Source organism: Phoxinus phoxinus (assembly GCF_949152265.1).
Source record: "Phoxinus phoxinus genome assembly, chromosome: 7".
Classification (NCBI taxonomy): domain Eukaryota; kingdom Metazoa; phylum Chordata; class Actinopteri; order Cypriniformes; family Leuciscidae; genus Phoxinus; species Phoxinus phoxinus.
Window position 1 is genome coordinate 20,825,854 of NC_136882.1, and position 14,109 is coordinate 20,839,962.

At 36.8% G+C, this 14,109-nt stretch overlaps 1 protein-coding gene across 1 annotated transcript in view; it reads left to right on the forward strand.

Moving 5' to 3' along the window:
* The first annotated feature begins 6,949 nt into the window (after positions 1-6,949).
* The window catches only part of cntnap5a (contactin associated protein family member 5a), a 100,186-nt gene continuing 93,026 nt past the window's right edge, over positions 6,950-14,109 (forward strand). Inside the window, exon 1 of the mRNA XM_079618565.1 lies at positions 6,950-7,045. The gene's annotated coding sequence lies outside the window, so the exon portion shown is untranslated. The remainder of the gene's footprint in view (positions 7,046-14,109) is intronic.

Here is a 14,109-nt window from a genome sequence, read left to right on the forward strand (position 1 = left end):
GTTTTTACACATTTCCCCTTTAATATAAGGCATATAAATAAATAAAGTGTGTTAATTCTATAAGGACAGTACTTCTCGAATTTAAAGCCATTAAATTATAGTCAATGTGTGCAGGCCTGTTTATAGGTTAAAAGCCTAGTTAATTTTTTAAGTATTTTCTTTACTTTTTATGAGACTGCATCAGATGATTTTTGTAGCTCAGTAGTCGAAAAGAAATGATGATAAACAAATTAGCCTAATGGAAAGAGTTTTGCAGGGGGGGAATTTTTGACAAACAAAACCATTTCAGTCTGCTAATATCAAACACAAATGAGACATCCGGATGCAGCACCCCACTGACCTCTCTATGTGGTCTGCATTATGAAGAATTAATTACTTTATATTCCACTATTTTGCGTAAACACTACTTTCACCATGGCAGACATCACACATGTCCCTGCATTTCTATGTGGCTGTGCGTAACAACAGCTAAACAAATTGATTGATTCATCTCCTAAAGGTCATTTTCCTCCATTTCCTCTTACGCAGAACTAAATATGGTAATTAACCATAACATTAGCGCTGTCTTTCTGATGGCACGCTTTCAAATGTTACATCTCATTTTCCTGTGGATCTGAACAGACATTTGAGGTATTACTGTGCTGAGCAAATGAGCAGTAATAGCACTGGAGACCCTCTCATCTGCTAATGGACTATCTCATGTATCCTAATGCTGCTATTATCAGAGTGTTGTATGATGCTCATAGTGTTGAATTAGCCTGATCTGTATGATGGCTTCCTTTGAAGTGTCATGATGTTCAAAGATGGTTTATTGCTAGAGGAGATCTTTACTGCTATCGGAGTACTGGCGTTAGCAAGGATACAGTGCTATGCATAAGTTTAGACACCCATGCTAAAGTTGACTAAAAAGAGGAATAAAAAATCATATTTTGGAAATTTATCTTAATGCCTTAATTTAAAAAATGAGGAAAACTCCAACCGTTTAAGGACACCAATTTTCTTTGTGAATGAATAATGTATCGTAAAAAAATAAATGTTCTTCCTAAAAATACAGGGTGCATAAGTTTGGACACCCCTATGTTAAATCCCCATAGAGGCAGGCAGATTTGTATTTTTAAAGGCCAGTTACTTCATGGATCCAGGATACTCTGCATCCTGATAAAGTTCCCTTGACCTCTGGAATTAAAATATCCCCACATCATCACACACCCTTCACCATACCTGGAGATTGGCATGGTTTAATTTCAGTTCGCCTAATAGCTGGTTTGATTTGCATTGAGAGATGATCTTATGGAAAGTACCCCATGCCAATCTCCAGGTATGGTGAAGGGTGTGTGATGATGTGGGGCTATTTTAATCCCAGAGGCCAAGGGAACTTTATCAGGATGCAGAGTATCCTGGATCCATGAAGTAACTGGCCTTTAAAAATAAAAATCTGCCTGCCTCTATGGGGATTTAACATAGGGGTGTCCAAACTTCTGCACCCTGTATTTTAAGGAAGAACATTTATATATTTACGATACATTATTCATTCACAAAGAAAATTGGTGTCCTTAAAGGTTGGAGTTTTCCTCATTTTTTAAATTAAGGCATTAAGTTCAATTTCCAAAATATGATTTTTTATTCCTCTTTTTAGGCAACTTTAGCATGGGTGTCTAAACTTATGCATAGCACTGTATCTCTGCATCTTTTTAATGCGTGTGAACTTTATAAATTGAGTTCATGTTTAGTGTCTTGGCATGTTCTCCTGTTTGTGGCAATTTATAACATGGTGTTTTCCACTGTCACAGATGTTTGGTGACCAACAACATCTGTAATTTACACCAGGATGCGAAAATAGCAAGAAAAAAAGAAAAGAAAATAAAACACTGAACATGCTGTGAACTCACAAGAGACAGCTCAGCCTTTGTTTTGCCCAAACTTCTCCCTGCGTTCCCCGTCCTCAAGGCAGCAGGCAGATGTGTGCTGCAGCTGGGAGATGGTCCGGGGAGCCCCACCACGTTTAGTGTTTCCAAGGGCCAACCTTAATCACAGCTGTTTCCATCCATTCAGAGCAGAGAACACAGCAGAACTCTCACCTCACAGCGCTTAAATGGACACAAGAGAACAACCATTAGCAGTCTGCTGCATACAAATATACACAATTGGGGCCAGTTCACACAGAACACATTTTTGCTATTCACTAATTTGCACTTACATATATTCAGATAGGGTATGAAATATGTGTATGTGGCGTGCTGTCCGGGGAGAGGGCTCTGAGCTCGGAATGTGGCCTGAACCCATAGGCTACTCCCCTCAACCCTGACTGGGATAGTAATAATCGAGAGTGAGGAGTTTGGGTGGAGGAGGGATGCTGGAAAACTGTCATGGAACTGAGGTGAGGTGAGGCTTCCTCTCACACCCAAACTCCTCACTCTCGTCTCGATTATCTGAACGTGCTCTTCCCGAACTTATAATAAAACATCATTTAAAAACGCAGGTCAGTAGAACAGAAAAAGCACAAGGTCTAGAGTGCTGTTCACACTCAATGCATTTTTACATTCCACTACACTACTTTTCCATATAGTTTTTCTATGTGAATCGACCTTTTACAAGGCTATTTGATTTAAATTTTGCTTAAGATAAAGTAAAAGATATCCTTTAGCATTTAGACCCATGCAGCATTCTTTTCTATTTCACTGTGCTTCGTCGAGTTTTTTTTTTTCTTCTTTTTTTTTTTTAAACATCTAACAGTTCTGTCTTGTCTGTCTTTAAGATTTTTAAACTTTGCAATAATGGTAGACTACACCAGTGGGTGAATATAACTGATCCAACAGAGTATTTTAGATTCCAAGTAAAAATGTAATAGTAAATGCATATCATAAACCTTACTGTTGAGTCTGGTTTATTTTTAAATAAATAAATTAAATATAAAAACAAGATAATGGCGGTGACAGAGAGACATCTGGCGATTTTACCCCCTCTTAAATAACCTTTGCTTATTCACAAATTTCTCCCAGGGTGACTTGAAGCCTCAGGGCAGGAAAAAAAAGCATTTATATTCCATACACAAGGACAGAGCAGCTTAACGGGCTGTTGTTTTGCCCAGGGGGGTGCATATGCCAAGACAAGACACTTCGAGCCCTAACAGTATGTGTTGTTCACATATTGCTAAATTAATGGTGAAATTCGTGCACTGCATTGTACAGTCACTCTGAGTGGGGTGACCTCACAAAGCAAGACAAAGTTAATTACAGGAGCTCAGAGTTCAGCCACCTCTACATTGATGCAGGGGCACCTTTGAGTTTTACTGCTTTCGTTGCTTTTCTCAAGTGCTCAAGGTCAAGTAATGCTCATTAAAATCTTTTCACTAAACTTCTGGATCTGGTAAAAAATAACAAAATCTCAATTCTGTGTGAATTTTGAGGAACGCTATGTTTAACAGTAAAAAGACTGCACGACTAATGTTTAAATTACAGGTTTTATTTGTCATTATGTATTAAATTGAAAGTAAAAATCATTATGAATGCATAGTCATTTTCATATAATAGGAGTAGACACCTCTGGTGGGTATCTGCATGTTTGATGCGCCCTGGTTATTGTCCAGCCTCAGCAGTTTTAGTGATGATACTTGCCAGGCTCTTTGCCCCCTCCGGTTACAAGACTCCCTTTACAGCAGGATCAAACACGCTCAACCACACTTACCCTCAGAGATATATAACGTGGTATTTAATGTGAAATCACCTTTTAAAACTGAAGTTGTTTCCCCTTCTTTCTGCAGCCAACACATAAGACAAAATTAATCGAGTGTGCATCCTTTAAGTGAACAACGTCAATCAGCTACATGTGAAGCCTTTACAAAGCATGTGGGAAGTTAATTAGGTTCAATTAATTTTATACATGAACAGATGGGCTCAGACTGAATACCACTATTATCCAGTTTCTCATCTAATCCATCTTTGGATTCTGTTGACAAGATGTCCATCATATCCCGCTCTGAGCTGTGGTAGGTCTAGAGCAAAGCCGGCGGTCTCTGCGTTTATTAATGAGACTCACTGAGGTGGGCTTTAGACAGGAACAGGAACAATAGGGAAAAACAGACACAGTGAAAATGCGGAGAATAACTAATAATAAAATAGTCTGTCACTTATGCCATTCCAAACCTGTAAGACTTTCTCTTTTGGAGCACACAGTCATAGCGGATATTTTTTTCAGTGTGGTCCAGAACTTTCATTGTGTGGCCGAAAAGAAAAGGACAAATGTAATGTCACAAAATATATTAATTTTCTTTGAATTAATAGGCTCAAGCTCAATCACTCCACACGCTGGAACACGTTTTGTTGCTTTAAAAGTGTCTAGTAGGCCTTATAGCTCTGTTGAGAAAGGTGTCTGTGACTTATTGATCCTTCTGTGGCCTCTCAAAGTCATTCAGAGTCACTCTGCTCCAGGCCTGACAAGCCAAGCGAAGGATCGTGAAATTCTCTGTTAATTGAACTCTGTGGTCGGAAACAGAAGAGTGAAAGTGTTGTGGGAAGGTGGTCAGGGCTTTTATTTAGGAGATGACACTTACAGAGGAGAAGGGCACGGTGTCCTTAAGCGACAGTTGTTGGAGCTGTTGAAGATACTGGGTAGTGAACTGTTACTTTATATTGTGATACTTTAAAACGGAAAACTTTAAAACCTTATATGTTTCTTATTTCTTTCCCTTTTGGTACTGAACTGCTGGTGTTGGTTATATTCTCTAATAAATTTCGATGCTGTTTTTCAAATGATTGCACTTTTCATAACATTATGGCAGACATCCTCAATATTCCAACAACGTCGCATTCTTACAAATTAGCTTATAGCTAACAAGTAGTAAAATAAGCAAACAAACAACAGAAAAACAGTAAACTGTAAATAATTCAAATGAATTCAAACTGCAAATAATAATAGGTGTTATATCAGTTTAGCACAATGTGATCTAGTGAATACTCACACCCTTGAACATATTACCAATTAAGCAAAAACTCAGCTCTTTCTCAGGGCACTTCAAAGGAAGGGCTATTTTCTCTAATGAATGAGAATCATTTTAATGGCAGTTGGTTGAGGTATTGATCAGAAACGGCGGTGATTACTGGAACGCTCTGGAAAATCGGACATTGTTTAATTTAATAAACCACTGATGCATTGCTCTAGTGAATAATTAATCCCCCTGCTTGGCCATGACTCACTGTGTATTCAGTCTTCTTCTGCCAAGGTACTTCTGACTCTCTGCACAGAGTCGTTATCATTTTCATTAGCGTCCAGAAGTTTGCTGTTGCTGTGGTACTGTTGACTGTTGTGTTGCCAGTGTATAGTCAGAGACTATGTCAGATTTAGTCACAATATAATGATTATTAATCAAATGTATTAATTAGTATAATATATTTTGTCAACAAGATTAATGATAATCATCCATCTGTGCTGGTGTGTATAGTTTTTTAAATAATATTTAATTACACACAAGCAATGCATTTTTATGTCATTGGTTCATGGCCATTTCTTTTGCATAATTCCAATTTGACAGTGCCTTATTTTTGGTACCGTATGTTATATTTGAGTAAAACCTATACGGTATATGTCACATGCTGACATTTAGCAACTAGGTCAATGCAAACTTCTTTAAGACTATGCTAGGAAATTGAGTTACATGAACATTACTGCAAACATATGCTCTAAGCAAGTGTATTTTTATGAAAACTCCTCTCAGAAAATAAATGTGCCTTTGCATCTTAATGATTGCAAAAGGCAACAGAGTTCAGCTTGCATGAAAATAGATAATAAATGGTTTGAGTATATTTCTTCGGCCAGTAAAGAAGAAGAGCGATTCTCTAAAAAGAAATGGCCTTTCATACCAGATTTCCTTTTAGCATAATGACAGTGAAACAGACCATGATCTTTCTCCTCACTATGCATGAGAAGAGAATGCTGAACCCTATGACAACAGCCAATTGAACATCTACATTGGATATCAAACCTCTTTTTTTAATCTTAAATGATAAAAATGCTATAAAAACGCAGTCAGTCAGATTTATTTCTTCAGACGTATTTCCTCAAGTTTAAGTATAATGAACACAAACACAGAGATATGTACAATCTGCCCATTAAACAGCTCTAAACTTAATGATTCTGTTCCTCTGGGATGGAAGTGTCAGATTCTTCACTTGGCTAGTAAAGACCGAAACCTGCTTACATCTGCACATTGTGCTCTAGACCGCTGAGACATTAGCCGCTGCCTCTGATATGAGAGCAGCCAGTGGATATTTAGTGTCTTTGGCAGGCACTTACATGTTTATGAGCTGTCCTGGGCTCTCAGCATTTTCTTTTTTTTGTCACCATGCAATAATGTCGCAACTTATTAATAAAGAATACAGTTTATTGATGCAAATACTTTCATAAACGCTTTATTTTTCAACCACCAGTTCAATCATTTTTAGGTATCAGAATTAAGGTTTATTACTTGAGTGAAAATTGTAACTGAAAATAATTTCGGTCTGTTTTTATACTGCACACATTACAATAATCTGACATTATTAGTTTCATTTAAAGACAATTATATTTTGTGCATAATATTAAACCATTATCCATATTGTTTCTACCTCTGTTTTAAACATAATATGATCTGATCGTCTATCAAGACATGTTGGATAGTCTCAGGCATTCTCTGAACTGGTCTTCTGGTTTAAATGTATGGAAAACGCCCCCTGCGCGGATCAGTTATGTTAATGAAGGGATGTTGTGTAAGATCAAGACAAAAGGCCACCGACAAGATGGAAATAAATCCGGCTCTGGCTGGGTATTATGACAAATCTCCTGGTGAATGGGAGCCAACTGTGCAATACATCAGAGAAGAAGATTAGTGGAATGTTTCAAATTGGAATTCAATTGAAGATACCAAAACTCAGTATCTATCTCTCTTTTTCTTTTTGCTGTCCTTGAAACAGATGAGATGCCAACCAGTTGCAACGGGACCATCAAAGAAGCACTCAGATCTCTCATTGTCCTTGTGGGAAGGAATTTGACCATCAGTGGCCTTTCATCAACAGTGAGAAATTCACATTTCAAATGTGCCTTGTTTTATATTCCCACATACAGTGCACAGTTTAGGCAGATTTGCATATGTAATATATGTAATCCTGCCTACATTTACTATTCTCAGGTTCTGCATGTAGGCAGACAGCAGCTGAGTGTCTCTGCTGCATGTGTAACAGCACTCAAGCTATAACGTTGGTTCTCATGTAATCTTGTATGTGCGACTCATATCTTCTGGTGATTGACACTTGCCTTTTTAAAATGATAGGTAAGGAATCCAATGGCATTTGGTCAAATGTAGAATTTGCTATTTTTTAAATATTAAACATTTGTTCCTCTGTCAAGGGTCGGTCACACTATTGGTTCTATGGGTATTTATTTATACCCATGTGAATGAGGGAGACAGCCAGGTGCGAATTTCACACTGTTCCAAAGTTCAAGTTTGGTGAACTCTGCCATGTGAATTTGTGTCACATGAAGATGAGTGTATTACGTCAAGGTGAGACCTCTCAGCTGAATTAAAATAAAGCAAACTTTAGATCTGCATGACTTGAGGAAGTGTTGCAGTGAAGTGGATTGCATTTTTTTTTTTTTTATAATGTATAATATGTAGAATCAAAATATGCTCATAAAAAGATGTGATGACATATTAAGACTGTTGCAATGTCCGTATAAATTATGCATACTCAAAGCCTAGTGTGACTGTGCCTTAAGCACCATTTTATGGACCCCCTAATGAAAAAAAAAAAAAAATGTGATTGGAGAACATTTTATATTTCAATTATTTTGCGTTCACCTGTGAAACTTTGTCTCATCGAAAAAGTTTTGCATTCCTCCAAACCTTTACTTGTGAAACTTTTGCATTCCTCTGAGAAACTTTGCGCTCGCCCCCAAAAACTCAACTGTTTTGTAAGCAAATGCAAAACATTTTTGGGGAACGTAAATTGTTTGCAAGCAAATACAGTCTTTACTTTTATACAGCACGCCAAGTACCCATCTGATTATTTGTAAGAGTGAACATGTGAAAGGTTTTTTTTTTTTTTTTTTTTTTTTTGTTCCACTGGGAAGGAAGATTTGAATGATGAAAGTTACAGTGTGTTTTCATAATACACTGAACTCTTTTATCTCAATAGATCAAGGCAGATTTGATTCCTTATGATATGAGCCCTTTAGGAAACAAAATCCGCCAGTGTCATATTCACTGCTCTTGTCATGTAGCATGATAGGTCGTATTAGAGCTTTATTGACCATCTGTCAGTGCCGGCCTCAGATGTCACAGACTGTGTTTGCGTTTGACTGACAGCTCTTCTGTTGTGGTGCTTGTGTGACAGCGGTCTGTCCTAACACTCATCTGTGATCTGAGAATTAAAAAAGATCATGAACCCTCAAACTACTCCCTCAGATAAATGATAAAGGACAACATTGCTTTACGTAACAGTGCTGCAATTCAGAAACTGGTCATCTGTCATTTTGAATAAAGCACACATATACTGAGAAATTAATGATTTGAGATTCTGTACGGCACATAATGTAAATATTGTTTTTAAGCATGGTGGTGGAGTTAGATGGACATTTTTTTTATTATTATTTAGTTTTTACCCTTGACATATTTGGTCATATGTACTCTTGTATGTAAAGTATGTTTTGTTCTTATAAAAATATTAAAAAAAATTGTTTGCAAAAGAGGCTCAAGTTTACATTTCAGAATCAAGATGTGTCCTTTAACATATTATATCATATTAAGAAATGAGTATTTAAACACAAAATGTCATTAAAGTGCCTTTATTTTTACTTTGAAGAAGAGCCGTACAAGAACCTGGATGATTCATTTAATATATAAAATCTAGTGGACAGATACATGATTATATACATTTACTTTCTATACAAGAAAAATATCAGATATCAGATATAGAAGGCAACTACACCGTGTAGAGAAACCATGGTACATTTGATTTATTTTAAATTGTTCAAAATAAACGTACGCCCTTGGCATTATGATGTCTTGAAACAATCTGCGCATTTCAGAAAAGATAAATCAACCTTGTCTAAAGCGAAAACTAGGCACTTCCTAATTAAAAAATGCCCCTGCGAACCCCAGAATTAAGTTACTGTTTATATAAACATATGTGCCGAGTCATGCGGAAATATATGATAACATTGCTAATTGTTGGAGGGCATTTGTTTGCTTTAGCATCACTAACCGCCTCACAGTTACAGCAATTAAAGATTACACATTTGTGCATGTCAGTAACAGCTTTCTCCCACTCGACAGTCATTTGAATACTATATTTGCACAACAAGACAATTATAACTTTTGCTTTCAAACCGTTTATATTACCAGTTCTTATGTTACCTAATAATGTAATGGAAGTTATATAAAGTTTGAAAAATGAAAGCATTTCTCAGGCAAAGATCTGACCTGAAATAAAAGCATTCATCAGTCAAACTCCACATATCTAATATGACATCAGTTTCAAGGATGAGAACTACAAATCGATTAAAGAATGAAACATAAAATAGACCTTGGACTTTATATATGATATACCGTAAACACACAGAGTAAGCCAGAGAGAGTGCGTTTTGTTTTTTGATCGAGGTTATAATCAGGTGGAGCGATTCTGTTGTGCAAGTTCAGGCTTTGGTGGTGCTATTTTGAATCCCAGCTCTGTCATTGTGGACAGAAGCAATGAATATTAATGATATTTCCTCTGCCAATGATCTCAGGAGGTTTGAAGCCTCCTTCAGACAGGACCATGCCTCGTGAGACATCGGTCAATGCGATCTACTGACCTACAGACTGTTTGTTCAATGGAAATTTACTTAGTGAAGTAATACAAGTAAATTTGATGAGTGCAGTGCTGAGCTAAACAAAAAGTGTCTGATAAGTTAGCCATAAACCCACTTCGCCATTCTTGGAGAGATGAGTTGGTTTACAAATGCTAATGCGGGTAATTAAAGGCAGAATGCAGTCATTCCCTTTCACAATTCCACATCTGGATGCACTTAAAAATCCACTCAACAGACTTGGAAAATATCAAGATGCTTAATGAAGTGGGTTCTCATCAGAGTTTTTAACAGGCAAATCTGTTGTAGTATTTATAGTGTGTACTGTAGCATATAGAATGAGCTCGGTGTTACCTCAGCTTCAACTTTTAGAAATAAAACATGCTTAAAAACTAATTTTCATACATAACAATGTCCAACAGTGAATACAGTATACATGCACCACTGGAGAATTCAGTGTCAAGATCACAAATCACTATTCATTATGTTTTGGAAATGATGGTGATGGAAATTTCTGTAATAAACCAAAAATGCAATAAAGACATTTTATTTTTAAGATTAAGACGACACTTATTAATCTATAGAAATAATTGTATACAAGCACTAGACATTTGTAAAATGTGTGATTTATTAAAATTCTTCCAGGGATAAAAAGCAGAAATTATGGACTTTGTGATTAAAATGTAGCTTTTGTTTTGTTTATTTATTGTTGTTATTTTATGTAACAAATGCAGACAGAAGTAATAATGAATAATGGAATGTTTGGTATGCAACGAGTTGGCACCGTTTGGCTTTATTAAACTGTTTCTGGAGCATCTGTCAGTACCATTTAGTGACAAGCAGTTATAGTTAACAAAGCTCAATAACAGAGCAGCAACACCTGCTCTGATGTACAACACTTATACCCAAAGCACAATCACTATACAGTCAAATGGCTGTCAGCAACATGATTTATGTCTGCCATCATGTCGAGATAAGAGTCGTTTCACATTGCGCTTGCCACGCTGACATTGTTCAGGTCTATAAAGTCTGAGTTTTCCCTCCAGCCTTCACTTGTGTGGTTTCATTCCCAAAATGGCTCCAGGTACTTTATCCATTAGAGTCGCCCACAACACACACCCGATTCAGCAAATGTCTCCTGACGAACCCAGCTTGCGGCATTTTGCGCTTCACATCCAGATCAGATAGTGTCCACAGAGGTGCTGTCAGGATATCTAAATTGTTGCTCTGTTGGGGTTAAAATGAACTTTCAACTGGTATTTCTAACCTGTCTTTACAGCATCCTCTTGTTAACTTACTGTCCCGAAGAATAACACGAGTGCTACAGCGAGAGGTAAAATCAACATTATTCTAAGGGTCAGACCGAAATGCCATAGTCACAGTTAAAACAAGGTATGTTAATGGGACACTGTGCTGGAGGATGGGAAATGGCCCACGTGCCCCGTCAGTTATCCTGCCCTTTTTCCCAGTGGAAATGAAACCCAAGAATGAATAGTGACATTAATGGTGTTTGTGAATATGGTTGTTGGTGGGCCCTCCAAGCAAAAGACAAATTATGAAGTGCAGAGGGCATCTTGATTCATTTCTGGGCAAAATTGTTGCTAATGAGCAATGATCCTGATAAATGTATAATGATTGTTTTGTTCATGTAATTATGAACAATTGCCCTGGTATTTTCCATCCCATAGATCCATTTCACTAAATGAATGTTAAATTGTTCTGAAAAGGCAAAACCGAATTAGTTAATCTAGTAAGGATTCAGAGAATTACCACTTTTTTGGCTCATTTGTTCACTGGTGCTAAATTCTGAATAATTTTTGCAAATTGTGAAGAATTCCTTTTTTTTTTTTTTTTTTTTACTATTATTATGTACAGTATTCCTCTCTCTCAATATAATTGTGGTAATTAAGAAATCATTCGCACAAGGCCTGTGAGATCCTGAGGGGGAAGTTCAATCATATTTATCATATTGCATATCCTGATTAAGAGGCGCTTGTGAACTCTGGGTTGTGGGAAGCAAGATAATTTTATAATACATCCTCCAGTCACACAAAACAACAATACATTCTGCTGCTGCTGCCTCTGCTGTTTTGGATAACGGCAAATTTGCTTTTCAGTTAGGGCTTAATAGTTGAATAATCTCAAAAGAAACATGGATGCAGTGCATACTTTTGCAATTACGCAAGAAAGTGGCTGTCATTCATGACTTCATGTCTGACTATAGTTAATACACTGTGACACCAGCAGCACCTTGCTAATCTTTCTCAGAGGAGAATGAAGTGTGAAAACACTAGCGCTGTGCTGGATGATGCCGTGGTTGCCTTTAGCGATGGTCTCTCATCCTCAGCATGGTAAAACTGATCCAATATATTTCCTTTCAGTTTTGCATATAAATAAAGCCATTTGTCACATTGCAGACACTGAGAGCCCTTCACGTTCAAAGGGGAGCCCTCTCTCTGAGGTGTTTAGATATCCCATCTGGCTCTTCTGTGTACTGCAGGAACAGCTGGCGGCCCACCTGTCCACACGCTCCCAACTCAACTTCTGTGAGAGATCAAAATAGAGAAATGAACAATGCTTTGACTTATAAAATGAGTTGTCCTCTTTCATAATGTTTTTAAAACACTTGGAAGCCTTTCACTGATGTATGTGAGCAGGTGGCTGAAGAGATGGATAATGCATTTAAGAATAGCAGTTTGGTTTTGTTGAGTCATAATGCTAACAAAACAAGCATGTATATTCAAATAATTCCACGCTCAGAAGTGTTCAAAATATTCCAGGGTGTTTGAAAAGAGCAAAAATTAAATACTACTACAAACATTTTTACGTTTTGGCGGGTCTTGTGAGCAATCCTCTTCTCTTTATTGTAACAGTTTAATTAGATTGAATTAACTAATTTTACAAGTAGAAAATATGCTAAATAATTATAAAGCATGCTTCTGCAAAAATACATTCTTTACATACACATCTGCGGACATTGATGTGTGATTGCTCATGGTGTCATGTTTCTGATTTGCTGGTACATGCAGTGTGTATTCAATTTATATTCTTTTTGTAGCTATATTCTTTATTCTTTAAGTGCAAAATAAAGTTGTGCTTTTCATAAAAACTTTTGCAAACTTTTGGTTTTAAAGATTTTCTTTTACATTATGTCTAAAGGTTATTTTTTTCTATCAATATGTCAGGCTTTACAGGGTTAAACGCTCACGTTTCAAGCCATGATGAGGAGAAGTGTTGCTTTGTCTGTATTAATAATAGTGAGTCATTGATTCCTTTATTTAACCGATTCCATAAAAACACTGATTCATCAGAGACCAAACACACACCACTATTGTGTGCTATTTCGGAGATGCACAAAGCATTCAATCATGTTATTTACTATTAACTAATCCAGCAAACACAGAACGATCCCCTAACGTTAGAATTTGGTTCATGTTTGGTTATTTTGAGAGCCAAATAATAACGTTAGGCGTTCCATAATGACATAATTTTCATCAAGTTCATGGAGAGCATAGAAGGACCAACAGGGCCAAATTCACATGTGCAGTAGGTATGAGTATAATGTAGAACATTGTTAGTTAGTTGTGCTGTTGACCGATTACTGGCCTCACTGTGGTTGAATCAAAGTCGTCGTGATATTTGGAACAACAGCAATCTTTCTTATGTGATGTTTTTGATATTGCTCAGTTATCATATCATTTACTTTGCCTGCTGTGCAAGCAACGTAGAGCTTTAATTTCATCTAGAAACTTTACGGTACATTTGTAATTTAATGGCAGCATTAGTCAGTGCATATTAGCCAGGGTCAATCTTTTCTACAGCGATAATTACATCAGAAAATAAGCAATAAGACACAGTGATGATTGTGGATGTCAGGTTTCCATGGAGTTTTTCTTTTGTTGGTGCAGACAAAGATTGGATATTTTCTTTAATTTGAGGACAGCAGGAGGGAGAGAGAGACAACTCAAACACATCTCTTTTGTTAGTTATTTTTGCAATGAGATAAGTGCAGGCAACTTTTGAAATACTGATTAATGATTTTTGATGACAGGAAAAAAACAGAACATGGGCTTGTAGACAAAGATATTAAAAGGGCCAATCTGGAATTTTTCTTGCTTTCTTTTATTAATTACCATAAATGGCAGATGTTGCATGATTCAGTATATTCACATTTAAATGAGTTCACCTTTAAATGTTACCACAGACATATTCCTGCAATTCACATATCCAAGTGAACTTTGCACCAGAAGTATCTCTGAAACCCCTGAGAATGCCACAATCTCCAGCGTGACC